The following is a 21,945-nucleotide window of genomic DNA, read 5'->3' on the forward strand; positions in this document are numbered from 1 at the left end:
GATCTCCATCTTCTAAAATTTGAAATCCCTTTGGTTGTTCAATGTACACTTCCTATTCCAAATCATCATTAATGAATGTTGACTTGACATTCATCTAATAAAATTTGAAGTTTTTATTAATTGAAAATTCCAAGAATATCCTAACAACTTCTATTCTAGCTACTGGGGAAAATGTTTGTTCAAATTCAATACCTTCTACTTTAATTTAGCCTTTGCAAACCATCATGTCATTTTTCCTTAACACATATCCTTCTTCATTCAACATCTTCTTGAACACTCACTTCGTACCATTGATCTTCTTTTCTTGTTCTCCTAAGAAGGTGTTAGCAACATTTCCTTGATCCATCATTTCTATGACCATTTCTTGAATGGATCTATTTTTTATTTCCACTACCTCATTATTCTTAGGGGTTATGGAAACTAAGTTCTACATTCTAATCCCATGTTCTTCCAGAACTCCTCAAACTTATTTTAATTGTACTCTCCTCCTTTGTCTTGTCTCAAGCACTTTATTATCGAGTTTTTTCTCATTTTCCACTTGAGCCTTAAACACCTTGAATTTACTAAGAGCTTCTAATCTTTCTTTGAGTAGCACAATCCAAGTGGCTCTAGTAAAGTCATCAATGAACAAAATGAAGTGCCTTTATCCTCTTGTGCTTTGTGTTCTTCTAGGACCACATATATTAGTGTGGAATAGCTCTAGAGATCTAGATGATGAGTACTCCTCTTTTTTGAAATGCTCCCTTGCTTGCTTACCAAGCTAACAAGCCTTACATATAGAGTTATCTAGCTTTAATTTTCTTGGCATTAATATTACTACCAATGTTTTGTTGACCTTTATTAAACTATCTAAATTTACATGACCCATCCTCCTCTACCATAACGATGTTTCATTTCTCTTACCTAAGTAGCATTTTACTTTGGAGTCATCAAAGACATACACATGGTTAGAGGTTATGATTTCTTTCCCTACCATACGATGATTCTATTCTTTCCTTATTTCACAATCCTTAGACTGAAATATTACATTGTATACATTTTCACACATTTTACTAACACTTAAACGACTATGTTTAATACCATCTACATATAGGACATTATGGGTTTTGGTCTTCTCATCCAAGTTTATTGTTCCTTTTCATTTTATTTTGGCTAGGGAATTATTCCCAAATTTGAAGTCTCCTTTCCCATTCTCTCTTAGATATAATAATTTACTTTTATATGCAATCATGTGTTTAAAACACTCGCTCTCCACATACCCTTTTTCTTCTTGGTCATGAGAATATATGACAATGGCATATAGTTCAATCCTATTTGTATTTTGTGTCCACTTCTTCATATTCTATTGAGGTGTTGAATATTCAAAATTCTAATGTCTATGAGGATTAAATACTTTATTTCAGTATTGAGTAGCCTTGTGATCAAATTTGTTAAAATTGTAACACTCAATCTAAGCCATAAAATGAGAGAATGAGTTTCTCTTTCCAACAAAAGGATTTCTAGATCTATAATTTAGAAAGTAGTTGGATCCAACACTTTCATTTCTTTCAAATTTATTGGCTCTACAATCAATGCTTTTACGCCCAAAATTGTGACACTAATAAAAATTTCCATAAAATAATTTTTAGTACCTAAAATTTGAAGATCGTTGTGCTTGAATAAAATTATTAGAACTTGGTTATCTTGCTTATTGCTACACCGATCTGTGTTGAGGAATATTTTCAATCTTGATAGATTTTATTCCCTTCTAATTTCTTTTTTGATCTCTCTTTATTTTATCTTCATTATCTTTCCCTTTGAGTGCTTCTACATAACTTTAATGACCTTTGTTTCCTAAGGACCTAGTGGTGGACCTAGTTTTTGAGGTTTGTTTTGGATATTTGTATCCCATACCTATTTTAATAGCAGGGGATCTTTGAACATTGAGAATTTAATTTGGGTCCTCTAAACCTTTGGTTGATTTGAGATTCAAATCTATTTTGGTTTTGTATTTCTCCAGGTCCATTCTCAAATATACAACTTTTGGCAATTGATTTCCTACTCTGCCACTTGATTCATAAGAACCTATTATTTTATTGTTACCTCTTCAAACTGAATTTTAATAGATACAATATCTTCATCATATTCATAAAAATCTATCCTCTCTCATTTCTTGGAAAATTCTATATGTAGAGCCTCATTTTCATCTTCTAACTTATCATGAATTTTTTTTAATTCTAAATTTTTTACTAGAATGTCTTTAATTTTAAAAAATTATTCTAATTTTACTTTTACAAGGTTAAACTCTTCATTATCAAAATTATACATACATTCTTTAGCTCTCAAAATTTGTTCCTTCAACTATTTGTTCTTCTTCATGGTCTTATTTAGTTCTTCTAGTGCACTAATTAGTTCTATTTCAAGATCCACCACTCCTTCTTCAAATTCTGATTTGTCATCAACATTTTATTCATATTCAAAAATCATAAGAAAACAATCATCATTCTCTCCTTTAGGTCATTATTAACTACTAGCTTCTAATGAATGGTTATATTTTTTAGAGTAGAATCTCCTTTTATTTTAAGTTGTTATTTTCTAGTATTTATAAGGTTTATCTTTATTCTTTTGTTCTTTCTATTTTTCTTGTTTCTCTACTTTATCATATAGAAATTTGACAAAAAATGATGAACTCTACCATGGTTGAAATATTTAAATGGAAACACACCTTTATACTTCCCTAAACCTATTTTTAATTTTCTTACAAATTGGGCCATTTGCTTACCCGAGTCGCAGTTGGAATAGTATTGATGTTATTTATGTTCCTTAGTTGTATTTGAGGATTTGAATGCTTTATCCTTTGGCACTGCCTTCTCTTCTCCAATTATCATCTCACAGGCAGTGAGAGTTCCATGAATATGCTCCATTGTGGGAGCTTTCAAATTTTCCATCCCTTTTATAGCTAAAATCTTAGCATTTAATCTCATTGGAAGAGATATTAATACCTTCTAGAAAACTAATTCATTTTTAAGTTATTCATTAACTCCTATAATCACATTTGCAACAAGATGAACTATAACAAAATATTCAACTTTTCTTTCATCCTCATTTATCTTTAGGCTTTCAAATCTCATTCTATAGGTATGGAGTTTGGATTACCTTACATTTTCATCTCCTTCATAACTATTCCTGATTTTGTCCCATAATTCCTTAGTTTATTCACAGTGCATCACATTTATCATATTTGATTAGTTGAGGCCAAATAGGATTGTGTTATTAGCCTTTGAATTATTTTTATAGGCTCTTCTCTAATCACGATTTGTCAAAGGAGTTGTCGATACTGCGTATCCAAATTTTAAAAAGCCCCATGCATCCACATCAATGGACATGATATAAGCCACCATTCTAACCTTTCATAACACATATTTGGTCCCATCAATGGTAAAAACTCTGAATGAATAAACATCTTGATTTATCTCTTTTTCCTTAATTCCCTACAAATCAACTTTCCAATGATTACATTTTTCCTAAATGAGCCAACTCTGATACAAATTGTTGGGAATCATGAAATAATGAGAGCAGCATGAGTTGATATTTTATAACTTTTTCACTTATTTAACCAACCATTCAATCATTTGTTGTAAATAAATAACAACACAACATTCACATTACACTTGTACATGGTCATTTAATGTGGAAACCCTTTTGAGAGAAGAACCACAAAATCTTGTTTTTGTTATGATGTAAATGAAAAGCACCAAATTTTTTTACATAAATTCTTGTGAGCACCCACTCATAAGAGGCCCCAACTCCCTTAGATCAGTAAGCACAAAATTGCTATAGTCCTCAACGTCTGGTCTATGCAAGCACCAACTTGTTGTAGCCAACATATCTATATTTCTTACAAGTTTCATACTCATACCTTTGGACAATATCCACAATTCCAATTAAATAATATCACCATGCTTTCTTCTACATCCTCATCTACTTCTACAACTCTCCTCTACTTTAGTAATCTCTCTCTTCGTTTACAAGAACTCACACACACACTATGTATAACATAGCAGTCTTCTATGTTAACTGAGTTTTCTCATTATCAACCACAACAACTACCCACACTCTCTAACTCAATGTATTCTCTATATAGAATAGCTATGCTCTCCACATTGTTATATGGAATTTATACCTATGAATAAGTACATCTTCCCTAAGTGGGTAGTAACACTTAGAACAACAGAAGGAAAGTGTTTTAACCTTTTCTTACAATAGATAGATGAGATGAAGGAACATACTTGTGATCTTTTTCTTCCTTTGATCTCCTTTGAATTTCTCCCACTACTCCCACTCAAATGAATTCGCTCAATTGGCACCTTCCAACATAAATAGAGGATGACAAGATCAAAGAATATGATATATCTACTGTAAACAAGTGGAATCAACAACATTTGAACATATATCCATCATAGATATAAACATTAATATGGGAAAAGGAACAAAAAACTTTATTGATTGATAGAAGGATAAGTTACACCCAATGTGGTTCGATCCCATGTCACTCATCCAGCTTAGTCCAAACCCTCATCACACCAATAGCACATCAATCCAGTAGCATAACATTACTTGAAAATGATCTCAAGTCTCAAGCCAACAATATTTCACTACAATATCCAAATTCTAGCCCCCTTGATCACTATGATGAGTGGTTAATTTATAGGGAAATGCAAGTGGTTTTGTCATAAATTGGGCATTGAATGGTTTTCCAAAATTGGAGTTAGTTTCCAAGGAGAAAGCAATGAGAGGATAGAAGGATAATTGATCCATTTCCTATCCAAATTTGAGCTCATAGGATGAGATGAGAGCTGGGTATCCTTCTAGAATGCTCTAGAATCAAGAAATATTCCCAAAATCCTATGTCAATTTCGCTCATTCTCACCCAACCTAGGTCAAAGTGGGTCTAAGTGCACCACAGTGCAGGTCTGAATGGGCATACTTTCTCTACAGCATAGTTTCCCCTGACCAACGCTACGGTGGTGTCCCAAGGAGGCATTTCAGAAGGGTTTCAAGCTAGGAAACTTTCATGGAAGGAAGCAATCAATTTGATGACTTGTGTAGGGAATGTAGCAACTAAATTAGGGTTTGATGAGCCCTAATTGTACTAATCTGTTCACTGGGAGTGATGTGCCCAAAAGACCTATAACACACATCAACACACTCTACTCACTATTTCTTTTTTCTCCTCTATCAGTTACACACAATTTGAAGTAAGAGCTGCATTCAATCCACATAGTGCATGAAACAAGAGTTGCATTGAATCACCTACTACTTAAAGAAGAACTTCAGCACACACAGAAAGCTTGAAAACAAATTTAATTTAAACCTTGAAAAACTAAAGAAGAATATTTTCTTCATGAATGTAATGGCCTGTATGAATTGGACTTTCATAGTTTTACATTAAATTTGAAGGATTGTTTGAGTTGAGCATGGTCATCACAACTAAAGACATTGTATTTCCTCCAACTACTATTCCCTAAATGTTTGTGTACAAGACACTAAATTTCACATGGATTCGCTCCCTTAATTGTTCTGCTCTTGGTGGATATTACTTAGGAGCTAGGATCTGTTGCTAAACCACAGAGAGCACTTAGCCTCATGATGGTATAAAAACACTTTTGTGCTCTTAAACCTTATCCTCTAGTAACTATATGCTTGAGGGCTAGAACATTTCCACGAAGCACATTTGAATAGATTTCATGAGAGCTGCTTAAGCATGTTTAGGCCCCAAAGCACCAAAAATCATTAACACAATAAAAAATTACCAAACATCCCCTTGGCGTGACAAGAATTTCTTTGTTTGTTTACAGGTGGATTTTTGTCTTGTGCCTTATGTCAACAACACCCTTCCTTTGAACTTCTCCAACTTTTACTTGGTGCAACGCACTAACTTGTTATACCAATTTTCATCATATCTCATCACACTACCACTTGTCACCTATAAAAGGACCACTTGGACACCTAAAAGTGTCAAGCCTAGCTACCACATGTCACCTATATAGAGTATGCCATATCATCATGTTGATATCACTGCTACCTATGTTCCAACTCATGTACCAGCTCATATTCGTCATTTAATCAACTTTTTCCATCTATCATCATTTCCATGTTATATAGTGTAGAATAAATACCTAGGCTCCTATTATTTTTTTTATTTCCTTTGTTATTGGAAAACGGACCACAGTACTAATTTTCATTATATTCCAATGTTGGGATCATTTCTGTCTAGTGGCTCTCAACAACTGTGGTGTGCCCCATAAACTTACAACACTAAGACTTCTCATGAAAAACCTTTGTGGCAGGCTGTAAATTTTCTTGTCCAATAACAAACATATATTTGTCTCCTAGATCTCATCTTCTAGGCCACTGCACTATTGCTAAACCCTCCACAAAATGCAGACTCTTCACAACATGTTATGAAATTATCCAACAAGTGCCATATATTTCTCTATATAACAGGTTTTGTCAACCGCAACATTGTGTGCATGTACAATCAAAATATTTGTGGTGCGCTATCAAATTATAGGTCAATTAGTCAGAAAATTACTATCTCTCACCTTCTGTTGGTCTGTGAAACCCTACAATAGTAGAACCTTGCCAAATTGTTAACCGCCATAACTCCATATCCCTTTGGAGTTTTTCAAGCTACCATATTCTATTGGAAAGGTCTTTCTAAGGACTATCCATCCGTGTGATTTGAAGAAGAAAATAAGCTAATAAAATCCACTTAGAATTCCTTCAATCACTTTGAGTCTTTGACATCAATGACCACGCCTTGAAATTAATAACAACCATCTTGCAACCTACTCAACAAGAACATTTTTATTTTTCTGCAAACAAATTTATTTTCCATAAACAAAGGAAAAATAAAAACATTTTGTATCATTGGAAATATATGTTAAAGTAGATGTGAATACATCAAATATTTTCACATTAAGGAAATTTGAAGAAATAATGGAAATATAAACATCTTCCCTCCCCTAGATAGAGTTTATTGAAATGAAAATTTTGAATGTATGTCATTCATTTTAAATTTTCTATCGTGCATTAAAGAATCATAACATCACTTGAGTTACATGGAATATTCCTTTTGAGTGAAAAATATCCTTTAAAATCAATGGAAATTAAAACTTCTCAGATATTTTCACTCACTCATCCTTAAGAAGGAATTTTCGTGGACCTTTTAGGATGTTTACCAATAAACAAGAAGGGACATGACTACCCATTTGTGGTAGTTGATAGGTTCAACAAGATGTGGATTTTCATGACCTATAAAAAGAGCATCCTTGGATAAGTACGAGTGCACCTTGGGATACCAAGGAGAATTTTTTAGATAGGGAAACTAGATTACTTAATTCATTTTGGACTACAGTATGAGAGAATATGGACACAAATTTGAATAGGTCTACAACATTCCATCCACATATAGATGGGAAAAATAAGTAGTCAATAGGAATTTCGTTCATTTTTGAAGGGTCATAATTAGAACTATACAAAGACTTGGGATGAAAATTTGGTATATCTACAACATTCTTATAGTACAATAGTCCACACTTCTACTAATAAGTCCCCATTTGAAACTTGTTTTGGATATTTACCACCTTCACCATTTGATATTTCATATGGAAAGCAAGGAGATGTGGGGGAGGATCTCACAAGGGATTCTTCAAGGGTAAATAAATTTGTTGAAAATATGAGGAATATACATATTAGGGATAAAAGACACTAAAGAAGTCATAGGAAAAGTACAATACCATGCATGATAAACATAAAATAGAGAATTTATTTAGAGCAGAAGAAAAAGTATGGTGAGAGTCGAACAAAGAGAGAGTACAGGGTCTTGGTAAGAAAATCAAGGATTTTTATAATGGTCCTTTCAAGATACTAGAAAATGTGGAAGATAATTCTAATAGACTCAATCTATCCCCATACATGCACATTTACTTAGTCATGAAAATGGAAAATATAAAAGTATATTAGCCTTCCATATTGGATTAGGAAGAGTAATAATTCCTACCTTCCATAAAGGACTTAGCACTATATGCTCAAGGAAAGGTGACATAGGAAACAATTTTTCAGAAGTGGTACAAAACCATAGAATAGTGGGAGTACAACCTTTCATAGATTAGGTTGAAAGGAAAACTTCAAATAAAGGCTAAATGGTACTCCTCAAAGAAGGTAGAGGAAATTTTTCCTCACCTCATTTAGGAAAATATTTTGGTGACCAAAAGTCTCCAAAATTGGGGAGCTATGATTCACATTGGATAATTTTATTATCTTTCATCCATATTGATGCATTTAGAGTGGAAACATTGGAGGAATCATCAAAAAAAATTATCCCTTTTTAAAAAATTGTGGATGAAAAATTTCATGACCCATTTTGGGGTCTTCAATGACCACATGTTGTGGTCGTGAACCTATTATGGATACCTTTTATGGTCCTTATTAGATAATCTCACACTAATGCCTTTCCAACAGTGCAAGAAGTGCCTCAATAGGATCTTGTATGAGAACGTTATGCCTCCCAAAAGTTGATCTCTCAATATTTACCACCATAATTTCATATGATTTTATGACACCCCTCGTTATTCATGTTAAAATGGATATCTATGTAGGGATTATGAAGAAGACTCTAGAAGGGTTGAGTTGTCGCTAAAGTTAAGGGTTGAATGTTGGATTCACAATTATACTAAGAGGGGGGATGAATGAGTATAATAAAAAATTCTATTTATCTAAACACTTAAACATCATAAAAAATTACTATCAAAAGTTAAGCTAGTAACATAATATATATGTGGAAACCCTTGTAGGAAAAAACCACAAAACTTCTTTATAAGAAATATCTTGTAAGACCCAAACTTCTATTAAATTAATTTATAGGCACCAACCTATAGGATATACCAACCCCCTCTACTGCTTTGCAAAATTCAACTTATAGGAGACACCAATACCCTCTTCTACTCTGTAAGCACTAACCTACAAGAGATACCAAACTTGCCTGCAACATTTTAGGAATGAACCTATAAGAAAGATCAATCCTCTTTGTTTCCTTGTATTCACCTACCTACATGAGACAAAGATCCCCATTGTTATAGGATTTATAGGCACTAGTTTCTATTAGACACAAAGCCCCACTGTTGCAAAATTCGTAGGCACCAACCTACAGGACACATTAATCCCCACTAATGAAAATATTCATAGGAACCAAGCTACAAGTGACACAAATCCCCTTTGTTTCTTTGTAGGAACCAACATACAAGAGACACAAATCCCTAATGTTGCATGATTTGTAGGCACAAATTGTAGGAAACACCAAACCCCACCATTGTAAGATTTTTGGGAACCAACCTACTGTTGGGCCGTTCATATGTCATTATTATTATCACTTTTGAATGCCTATTCCACCCATTTCTACTCTTCTTTATCATGTCATTTATCATAATTTATCATATAATTCTATTTTATAATTATTTATGCTCTTATGGATAAATATTATTTATTCTCCTTTATTTTTAATAAATTGTTGATTATGCATAATTTTACCAATGATGGGATATTAATAAAATGGTTGTAACATTACTACCCATTTTTAGCCTCCAAGATATTTTCTAGATTGAAGATTTGATCTCTAGCTCATCATTAAATGTGCCAACTCAGAAATTCGCTGGAATAAGAAGTGACGATTTTGTATTGAACGGCTCGGGAAAATGGAGAGGAATATGGAAAATCCAAAACATGGGTTTTGTTTAGAATGGACCAAACGCATTTTGTTATAAGTGGTTTTCCCAAATTTGGTTTTTACTAAGAGAAACAGAAGGTTCTCTGAATACATTTTTCTAAGATTTGTTGTATGGCCGTTTTCCAAATTATCCCAATTGCAATGCCAAATTCGACTTGTTCCTGTTGAATGATTGATAGAAAGATATTTCAGATATGATCTTGCTTATCAATTTGTTGAGAACAATCCAATTTTGTAATAGAAATCATATTTTAATCATATATGTTGCAACTTCTCTCTGCTCTTTATGTATTTAAATGAGAACAGAGATCAAAGAAGGGGATGATTGATTATTCATGATGAAATAGATTATGAGAGATTAAGTTAAGGATTATTAGAGATAGGATAGGATAGGATAGGAGGAAAGGGGGATTGTTGCCTTACCATTGTAATTCTCAAGGCTTTTGCTGTTGTAATGATTTCACAGTTTGATGATTAATAAGTAAAAGGGTTGTTGTTCATTTGCCTTATCTAAAGTAGCCCAGCAGCATTCATTGGCAGCTAAGGGCCCAGCCTCTGGTGGATTAAGCTGTTGCTCTATATTATATCTTTACGATTTCTATCATGTGATGGTTTTGTTTCATTTCTATTTATTGTAGTTGCATCACTTTACTATTTTGTATTTCCAGACTTAATGAATTGCTCTGTTTTCTATGCTATAATTGAATCGTGTTGCAATTCACTTCCATCATAACAAGATAACTGTTTTCTGCAAATATATTGTTATGCTGTTCATTTTAATTACAGAGCTTCACTGTTCATTTCAGTAACTTAACTTTGTTGTTCATTACAGATTATTGTTAATTTAGCTTTGTTGTTCATTTCCATTAATTTAGCTTTGCTATTCATTTCCATTAATTTAGCTTTGTTGTTCATTTCCATTAATTTAGTGTTGCTGTTCATTTCTAGTAAATTAGCTTTGATGTTCAAACAAGCTTTGCTGTTATCTCTTTCATGCAAGGATTTGGTTTCACCTTTTAAATGTTGATGCAGCAAGTGTGTTTGTTCCGTTTCTACTAGCAACATTATTGATTGAATTGTCATTCCCAGTTAATTGTTTTGGTGTGGAGTGTAAGATTAGAAACTGTAAAGGACATTGACTATCACTGTCTAAGTTCTCATGATTGGAGATCTTGCCTATGATTGATTTTCATTTGCATTAGTTTACAGCAGAGAGAGTTATCATTACTAAGGCCTCGACTGATGATTGTTTGAGTAAATGATTTAAGTTTCAGAGTGTTAAGTTTCTTTTAATTGTAAGTAGATTTTATTTCAAGCATTCATTTACTTTTGCATTTTAAGCACTATACTGCAAAACATTACTCTTGAGTAAATAGCCACCTCAGACTGAGTACACTCTTGAAATAAAAAATCATCCCTAGGTTGACAATTAATGTGAAGATAATTAGGAGTTAAAAAGACACCTTTTATCACCCAACATTTTAGCGTCGCTGCTAGGGAGAGTGTAGCCATTTCTAAAGAGTAGTGTGCATCTGATGAGTGCCTGTGAGGAAATAATTGGGTATTAAAAACAGAAGGTAAGAACCTGCATACAGAGCATGTCAAAGCCCTGCTCCCCGCCCGCTTTCTAGAAGAATTGTTAAAGAACTTAGGGTAGAAATAAATGTTTGAATTTCTATGTGAATGACTAAGAAAAAAATAGAAATTTTGAAAAACAAATCTCATGATTTCACTCAAGTGGTGATGTAAGCACCACCCATTTCACTAACCAATTGACAGGAACATTTGAAGAAGGAGCCTCGAAAAAACACATGAAGAACATCTTCTATTATGGTAAGAAATGGCTCACACTTCTGCTTTTGAATTCCCTATCAAAAATCTAGGAGGAGTGACACAAATGCACATAATTCCCCCATCTTCTCTACCAAATTTTCATGGCTTGACAAATGAAGATCCAGATACATTCTTATTTGAGTTCGAAATACTTTGTAGAGGATATGATTATTGTACTAATGATCAAAGGTTGAAAGTGTTTCCTCTAACTCTAAAAGGAGCAGCTCTCCGATGGTTCATGAGCCTACGTGGGAACTGCATCCAAACATGGGAGGACATGAAGAACATATTCTTGAAGAAGTACCAGGACTATTACAAGGCCAGTGAAGATACTTTCAATATGATACAAGGGGAATATGAAAGCTTGGAGGACTATGTGGAGCGATTTCATTACAACCTTCAAAAATCAAAACATAAACATTTGGAAAAAGAGATCTTAAAAACACTCCTTAAAGAATCAAAGATGAATTTTTAGAACTCTTAAATCTAATAGGAAAAGGTGATGTTTTTCAGTTATCATATGATGATGTTTGTGAATTGTGCATAAGGTACTCAAGAGGAATCTCCAATGCTGGTAAGAATTCTAGAGATGTTTGTTCTTTCTTTTCCAAATCTGCTACAAGAACAAGATACATAAGAGCTAAAATCAATGATTTATTTGAACATTTTAAAATTGATTTTATTAGCTCTCTAAATTCACAATTGGATGTTTTGTAGGTTTAGAAAAATCAAGAATTTGATGAAGTGTTTTTCCCTCATTACCGGAAGGAGCATCCCATAGATAGTTGTTCTTCTTTATCTAGGATGGAAGTATTATATCAAAGAGATGAGGAAGCTGCAACAAGGTCAAAACCATGGAAATCCTGGCCTATAGGTATGGTTCAAAACACTTTTTCTCCATTCTCTTACTTGCATGATCCATTATGGAATACTAATGTGTTAGGGCAGCCATGTCAATCTCAATATAACCACCACCGATCTTGTCTACAATCTTGGCATGGTTCACCTTATGATTGCATAACTACTCTCCTTCATCTTATGGCACAAGCACATTCTCCATATTCTTCACCAGCTCTTCCACAACATTTTTCTTGCCCATCAAAACCATCCACTCAACCCAATCAACTATATCATCAAAATGCTCAATTCCATATACAATTTCTTGCTCAACTAATTCCACATCCTCAAAACAATAAACCAGTACAACATGCTTACAGTGTTGAACTGCAAAATTTACCCACCCTTCCCAACCATTCTATCTCACATGCACTATTGGAGGAAACTTATATTTAGATTCAAAATGTTTCAAATTCAAAAATTGTAAAAGTTATAGAAGAAAATGAGGTTTCTTTTAGTATGCATCAACAAGTCATTTTAAAAGCTCAAGAACTTCATGATATGATGGCTATGGAAAATCAAGAAAGTAAAGGATATATTGAAGATTGGTTTCACTCCATCACTTGTTTGCATCATCACTCCATACTTCAACAATTTTTGACACCATCTTTTCAAGGGAAGTTGGCTTCTCATACCCTAATATTCATTAATATGCATTTTTCAAATTTGGGTATGTACATACTTGAAGCTTTAGTTTGAAAATGGTTCCACTGGAAGTACTCTTATACGTAGTCATATTCATTTTTCAATCAAAGTAGGTTAGTGTAGAAAATAAATAAATAATGACATAAATAAATACATTTTGTTTTAATATAAAAATAGTTGTTTTTTGTTGCAACATGCTATGGAAATCAACATCAGTGATAATTTTTTTTAATTCATTTGTGTATGTAGATGATTTATGATGGAAATAATAGTTATACAAATACTCATATTCATTTTTATAGTTATACAAATACTCATATTCCCTTGTTGTCTACTTTCCAACCCAATTTGAATCACTCAATTTGGATTTGAAATGAAAAGGTTAGAACCAAAACATTGACAAGGTGACTAGTAGGCAACTCAAGAACACAGATGGGACAGTTAGTTTTTGAAGGCCTACGTGACAATATTTTTAAGACCTATTTCTATCCTAAGTATACCTTGATTTATAATTTCCAACCCAATTTGAATCACTCAATTTGGATTTGAAACGAAAAAGTTAGAACCAAAACATTGACATGGTGTCTAGTGGGCAGCTCAAGAACAGAGTTGGGATAGTCGGTTTTTGGAGGCCTAAATGACAATATTTTTAAAACATGTTTCTGAAAAAAATGGTAGCTTACCCTATTAATATGGTTTACAAATAAATTGGAATCACTAATTTTTGATATCGTATGAAGAATTTATCATCAAAATATTGATCGTCTATCGTAAATCAGCACTCTTAAAACTTGTCTTTCCAGCTGTTCCTTAGAGTATTTGACCTATCAATTCTTATTGTCTTAAAAAAATGCTTCTATTGGAGATAAATAAATTAATATAATTTAATTTCCAATTTGAATCATTTGAATCTGACATCAAACGAAGAATCTATGCTTACAATATCCATTGTTGTTCTAAGTGGGGTAATAAAAAATGACTGTTATGCAGGTTGTTCTAAGTAAAATTGACATATCATATCATTGAATTTTTAAAACATATTTTTATTGAAGATATACCTTTGAATTAGCTCTCATATGGCTTTGGAATCACTCAATTTGGACGGAAAACAAAGAAGTTGTGATTAAAACACTGTAGGTTAGCATGATTGGCCATTGCTCTCCCACAGGTGACAAATAAATTTTACTTTGTTATTTTCTCAGTGGATTTGTTATATAGAGTAACTACTTGTTGTTTTTTTGCATAAATCATAGAGTATGGGAGCGCGATCACCTCTCTTTCTCCATGATTTAATGTTTTATTGTAGGTAGACACTCATTTTTTGTAGGTCCTAGGAAAATAAAAAAGGTCAATTTATGGACGAGTGATTCTTGAAAGAAATTTTAATGAAACAAGAGAATTTCATCCAATTCATTACCCAAAGGATTCATAACAGAAGAAATGAAGAATTGATTTCTATTTGAAGATTCATGTCTTGTCACTGCTGCCAAAAAATTTCTCAAAGAGATCATTTTTTTACATAACATCATAGTTGTTGTAACTTAATTTATTTATTTACATACTATTTTTAAATAAAATGTTGTTTCTTTTCTGATTTCTCTTATATTTTTGTGTTTCAGGTGTTGCTTCCTTCAAACTGTAACCCATCCTCAACATCAATGCAGTGAACAACTAATTTGTTTTTTGCATGTCTGCATTTTATGATTGTGCATTTTTGCTTTTCCTTTCCGAAGGAACAACACTTTTGTATTTATGTTGTTCTTTTCCGAAGAAATAGCAATTCTACATTTTTGTTGTTCCTTTCTAAAGGAATATTACTTCTGCACTTTCGCATTTTTGTTATTCCTTTCCAAAGGAACAATACTTCTGCATTTTTTGTTGTTCCTTTCCTAAGGAATAACACTTCTGCATTTCTGATGTTCCTTTCCCAAGGAACAACACTTCTGCACTTCTACATTTTCGTTGTTCCTTTCCAAAGGAACAACACTTCTGCATTTCTGTTGTATCTTTCCGAAGGAACAACACTTCTGCACTTCTGCATTTTTGTTGTTTCTTTCCAAAGGAACAACACTTTTGCATTTTTGTTGTTCCTTTCCGAAGGAACAACACTTCTGCACTTCTGCATTTTTTTTGTTCCTTTCCGAAGGAACAACAATTCTACATTTTTGTTATTCCTTTTCGAAGGAACAACATTTCGCATTTTTGTTGTTCCTTTCAAAGGAACAACATTTTCACATTTTTGTTGTTCATTTCAAAGGAACAACACTTTCGCATTTTTGCCATTCCTGAAGGAAATAGGACTTTCACATTTTTTGTTGTTCCTCTTAAGGAACAACACTTTTTCACATGCATTTTTATTTATTTTATTGTTCCTTTTAAGGAACAACACTTTTTTTGGTGTATTTTTTTGTTGTTCCCTACAAAGAAAAACACTTTTTCACATGCATTTTTTTGTTGTTCCCTACAAGGAACAACACCTTTTCGTGTGTATTTTTTCTTTTTGGTGTGCATTTCCTTTGTTGTTCCCTACAAGTAACAACACCATTTTGAGTGTTTTTGTTGTTCTTTCAAAAGAACAACACTTTGGGAGTATTTTCAAAAAAAACCTTTCCTTCCTCTTGTGGGATTATTCCTAGTTCATCTCAACCACATTTTACTGATTCCCTTTCATGGCATGAAGTATACTACTTTTATGCGGACAAGAATTATGGATTCTATTGAAGTGAGTTAATATCATTCATGTTATGATCTTTAACAGAACAGCTCGTTGATGATAGATTATTTTCAAAAGGGACACAATTATTTATATACTACGTTACTGCATCGTTTTTTGTTGTACATGATCTTGATTAATCATCTTAATACCATGTTGGTTCCACCCTTCCTAGTTATAATCTTCTCTGTCTGTAATAAATGAGATTATGTGTATACTTTTTTCTATTGACATGTTCAACTTCTTCCACCATCACTTCTCTTAAGGAGTATTGAGCCTCCCTCTTTTTATCATAAAAATGTGTAATAATAGCAAAATTTTGTTCGCAGATGAAGGATAGGGGGTCTCATTACGAGCCAGCATACCATGTTCCTAAGGCTGTAACAAAGTGACATTCCCATTATGGCCACCACACCAAGGTTATGATCCATTGGATAGCCAAATTATCCTTAGAATAGGAGGTCTCATTATGAGCCGACCTGATCACTTTTGCTACATCCCAGTGAATGGAAGTGTGGTTATCTAGTTACCATGCCAGCACACTAATCTCTTCTGTAGAACAACGCTAGAACTCTCTAGTTATAAATTGAGGATCCTGGCTCATATGGGTTAAAAAGAAACCCTGCCGAGGCTATGGACTCCTGCTGGCAGCAGAGGCTCAGCTTATGGTATTGAAGTTATATCTTATCATTAATTAATAATATAATACCCTTTTCTTATTCTTTCTTTTTATCAGAGAAGTTATTTCCTTAATGTTTTCCCTGTTTTGAACCTTTAAGCATGAGAAATTATTTTCAAATCAATCGCATCATTTTCAGCTAGAATACTGTCAGCAAAGCATCTTTTTGGCATATCGCTGTCCTTTTTCTTTTTCGCATAACTTATCATCAATCCAAAGCATCCTATCTCTTATTCATAACTATTTTTATACACTATGCTCTCATTATAACCATAACTCTCGCCATCCTATCATTGATATGTGTACTTTGCTTCATGTACTGCCATATTGTTCATTCCCTTGCCTTGTCATCAGCACAACACCTTTCATATGCTTTATGGTCACGAAATCCCTTTTCCAATTGGAGGGGGGAATGTATGCATTATGGGATAGCATGCGATATGATTAATACACTCTTCCATAACTTGTTGATTTAAAAAAATATTATTATTACATGTATACAAAAGTTTTTCTGATTGAAAGTTTTGCATGCATCTTATCTGTTGCTATTCAAAACTGACACTGTGGATTTAAGAACATTGTATGCAAAATAGTGATTTGTTTATAGGAGAACAACAAGTATGGGCAGAATTATTTTCGAAACATGACCACACTATTGCAACTAACATAAGAGACTTGAGAAATTCACGAATGTGAACAATTTTTCAGACATGATGTGCTTGCCTGGATTCCACCTTTTGCATCACTTTCAGCACCAACTCTGCCTAAATTAGCTTTAACACATGCCAGTACATATATGTCATTCCACTATTTTCTTTTTGGAGGTAAAACTTGAGGTAAAATAGCATAATTTTTTGATTTATTATGAATTTAGGAGAATTTCATGAAAATCCATTTTGAACATTATTTATGATCATTCATTTCACATCTTTACCGCTTCCCATTTTTTCAGCAACATCTCATCTTTCAGTTTGGGGGAGTGTCGCTTTCATTCATTTATTTCTTATGACCATGTCGTTAATATTCTTTATCATCCATTGATATTCTTATTCATTCTCAACACCTCCCTTATTCCATGTTGTTTTACACCAAGCATAGCATTCCACAGATGGTAGCGACCACCTCAACTTGTTTTCTAGCATCGCATAAGGGCATGCTAATTCTTTAGTTTGGGGGAGGCATTGCTACGCATGATGGATGTTTTCTACTTTCCTTCTCATTTAAGGCATACAATTTCATTTTTTCACAATGCAGAAATTAATTTCCATAATATTTTTAAAACTATGAACTCAATTCTTGTGATTTCTAGAAAACACAGATGTATCATTAAAATACACAAACCCAAAAAATTTCAAGTTAAATTAGTTCGTAATATTTCAGAAATCATGCACTCTCACCTATAGCCATTTTGTTTATATCTCATGATTTGTGCATCAAAACGATTTGATTTTTGGATCATAGAAGCATTAATATATTATAAATCTACTTGCAAAATTTCAACAGAATCTAGTCTGTAGTTTTTAGGAAAATGGTTAATGAAGTTTGTTGTTACTTATGTCATATTTAGCTGCAACTTCATATACATATAGTTGAATGTTGATGTAAAAATTGTTACGCCTTCATCAACATTGCTAAAATTGAATATTCATTATTTGAGGAAGAATTCATTTGTTTCATCCATTTCATGAGTTGGGATGAACAATTCTTATTGCTTGGTTAACACATGGGTTTTATCTTTGGGTTGCATGAGGACATGCAATATATTCAGTTTTTTGTTGCATGAGGACATGCAATATATTCAGTTTGGGGGTGTGTTGGGCCGTTCATATGTCATTATTATTATCACTTTTGAATGCCTATTCCACCCATTTCTACTCTTCTTTATCATGTCATTTATCATAATTTATCATATAATTCTATTTTATAATTATTTATGCTCTTATGGATAAAAAATATTTATTCTCTTTTATTTTTAATAAATTGATGTTTATGCATGATTTTACCAATGATGGGGTATTAATAAATTGGTTGTAACATTACTCACCATTTTTAGCCTCCAAGATATTTTCCAGATTGAAGATTTGATCTCCAGCTCATCATTAAATGTGCCAACTCAGAAATTCGCTGGAATAAGAAGTGATGATTTTGTATTGAACGGTTCGAGCAAATGGAGAAGAATCTGGAAAATCCAAAACATGGGTTTTGTTCAAAATGGACCAAATTAGCTTTGTTACAAGCATTTTCCCTAAATTTGCTCTGTACTAAGAGAAACAGAAGGTTCTATGAAGATGTTTTTCTCAGATTCGTTGTGTGGCCGTTTTCCAAATTATCCCAGTTGCAATGCCAAATTCAATCTGTTCCTGTTGAATGATTGATGGAAAGATATTACAAATATGATCTTGCTTATCAATTTGTTGAGAACAATCCAATTTTGTAATAGAAATCATATTGTAATCATATCTATTGTAACTTCTCTCTGCTCTTTGTGTATTTAAATGAGAACAGAGATCAGAGAAGGGGATGATTGATTATTCATGATGAAATAGATTATGAGAGATTAAGTCAGGGATTATTAGAGATAGGATAGGAGGAAAGGGGGATTGTTGCATTACCATTGTAATTCTCAAGGCTTTTGTTGTTGTAATGATTTCACAGTTTGATGATTAATAAGTAAAAGGGTTCTTGTTCATTCACCTTATCTGAAGTAGCCCAGCAGCATTCGCTAGTAGCTAAGGGCCCGGCCTCTGGTGGATTAAGCTACTGCTCTTTATTATATCTTTACAATTTATGCCGTGTGATGGTTTTTTTTCATTTCTATTTATTGTAGTTGCATCACTAAACGATTTCGTATTGCCAGACTTAATAAATTGCTATATTTTCTATGTTGTAATTGAATCGTGTTGTTGTTCACTTCCATCACAACAAGATAATTGTTTTATACAAATATATTGTTATGTTATTCATTTTAATCACAGAGCTTTGTTGTTCATTTCAGTAACTTAACTTTGTTGTTCATTACAGATTGTTGTTAATTTAGCTTTGTTGTTCATTTCCATTAATTTAGCTTTGTTGTTCATTTCCATTAATTTAGTGTTGTTGTTCATTTCCGGTAAATTATCTTTGTTGTTCAAATAGGATTTGCTTTTATCTCTCTCATGCAAGGATTTTGTTTCACCTTTTAAATGTTATTGCAGCAAGTGTGTTTGTTCCATTTCTCCTAGCAGCATTATTGATTGAATTGTCATTACCAGTTAATTGTTTTGGTGTGGAGTGTAAGATCAGCAACTTTAAAGGACATTAACTATCACTGTCTAAGTTATCAGATTGGAGATCTTGCCTATGATTGATTTTCATTTGCATTAGTTTACAGCGGAGATAGTTATCATTACTAAGTCCTTGACTGATGACTGTTTTAGTAAATGATTTAAGTTTCAGAGTGTTAAGTTTCTTTTAATTGTAAGTAGATTTTATTTCAAACATTCATTTACTTTTTCATTTTAAGCACTATACTGCAAAACATTACTCTTGAGTAAATAGCTGCCTCAGACTGAGTACACTCTTGAAATAAAAAATCATCCCTGGGTTGACAATTAATGTGAAGATAATTAGGAGTTTAAAAGACACCTTTTATCGCTCAACACCTACAAGATACACCAATCCCCATTGATGCAAATATTCATAAGCACCAACCTACTTCAGTGAATTTTCTTGCTTGTTCATAATTTATGTTAGTTGATTGATCCATATTTATGAAGGAAATAAATGAAATATAGATTTAAAAAATAACACAGAGATACAATGAAACAAAACTTTCAATTAATAAATAGAAAGTGTTGAAATTTGTTTCATACAAAAGAGAATCGAACTAACTTGGGTGATGGTAAGTTATCTCTATGTTAGGTCCCTAAAATATTAGTGATTCCCCCATTACTATTGTCGTTGTATCCCTTATTATTATTGTTGTGACCCTATTGTCCCCATATTGTTATTATTGTGCTCCATAGAATCCCTCTATTGTTATTTTTGTGCCTTTATATTATTATTGTTAGATCGGCTTGGTTATATTGTGACCTCTTAGACTCCTATATATAGAAAGGAGGTTTTGTCATTTGAATCATCTAAGAAATGTTCATTGGTGTAATGTAAAGGAGGTTGCCCCCTCGAAGAGGCTTGTTTCTAAGGTGTTGATCTATATTTTCTATCTTTTGTGAGTTGGTTTCATAACATTTGGTATCAGAGCTTTGGATTCTAGGGTTTCGCTGCTCCAGATAGGTCATCGTGGAATTTTCACTATAACCTTTTTTCTACGATGTTTCAGAATCTAAAACAAAAACCCATTTGCACCAAAATTTTTATGAACTTCGGATCCAAATTTCAGAGCTTGTCTTGCTATATTTGCGGAGATATGATCTGAGGAACCTAGTGCTTTTGCAGACTCCCGAATTACATTCCAAACAGGTGACCGGGGGAAAATCACCATAACTTTTGTTTTGAGAATCAGATTGAAATGTCATTAGAATTTTTAGAAAGAGGATGGCCTGTAGTTTTCCATGTATCAGTTTCAGGTACTAAGGTAAAAACAGTGACACATGTCACATTATACAAGTTTGCTCTACTGAACTAATCTATAATCAGGTCACTGTAGGAAATTTGGCATAACTCTTCCTTGGAGAATCCAATCTTGATCAAACTTGTGGGGTTAGAAATAGGACTCAAAGAGCTACCACAGGATGAGATTTTAGATTATTCAAGATCCGAAGATACAGAGATACAATAGATTCAATATTGAGCTCTTAGAAAGTGAAAAAAAGGTGTGTAGTTTTTTTAAATTTTGCATAAGAGGGATTTGAAAAATTAGTTTGAAGGAATTCAAAGGGAATAGTGAAGAATTATTAGCATTAATTAATTCCCCTAAGAAAGAAAATGGAAACACCAAGAAATCAACCTGAAATCTCTTGCATGACTCATGAAGAAGAGGAAGAAATTCAACATGATATATCAAAATTACAAGACCAAGTACAATAAATTTTACTCTCACTAAAGGTAAATGAAGCCAATATTAATGGCATGGAAGCTAATTTGAATGGCATACAAGATAAGATGAATGGCATGGACACTAAGATGAATGGCATGGACGATAAGATGGAAGAATTAAAAATAAATTTGAATAAGTTGCTACAAGAAATGGTCACTAATGGTGAAAGCGTAGTAAAGGGAACTCATGATGAGAACAAAAGAAATGTTAATCATGATTTCATAGACTCTAATATTGGATTGAAGACCCACAATGCTCCAAAAATCGATGTGAGGAAGTTTGATGGCAAGGATCCCAAAACATGGATATTATAGGTGGAGCAATTTTTTGATCTCCATAATGTGCAAAACACACAAAAGGTACGTATTGCAACTTTA

Source organism: Pinus tabuliformis, chromosome X (assembly GCF_031772625.1).
Source record: "Pinus tabuliformis cultivar Carrire ecotype Pingquan chromosome X, CPIR1, whole genome shotgun sequence".
In the NCBI taxonomy this organism is placed as follows: domain Eukaryota; kingdom Viridiplantae; phylum Streptophyta; class Pinopsida; order Pinales; family Pinaceae; genus Pinus; species Pinus tabuliformis.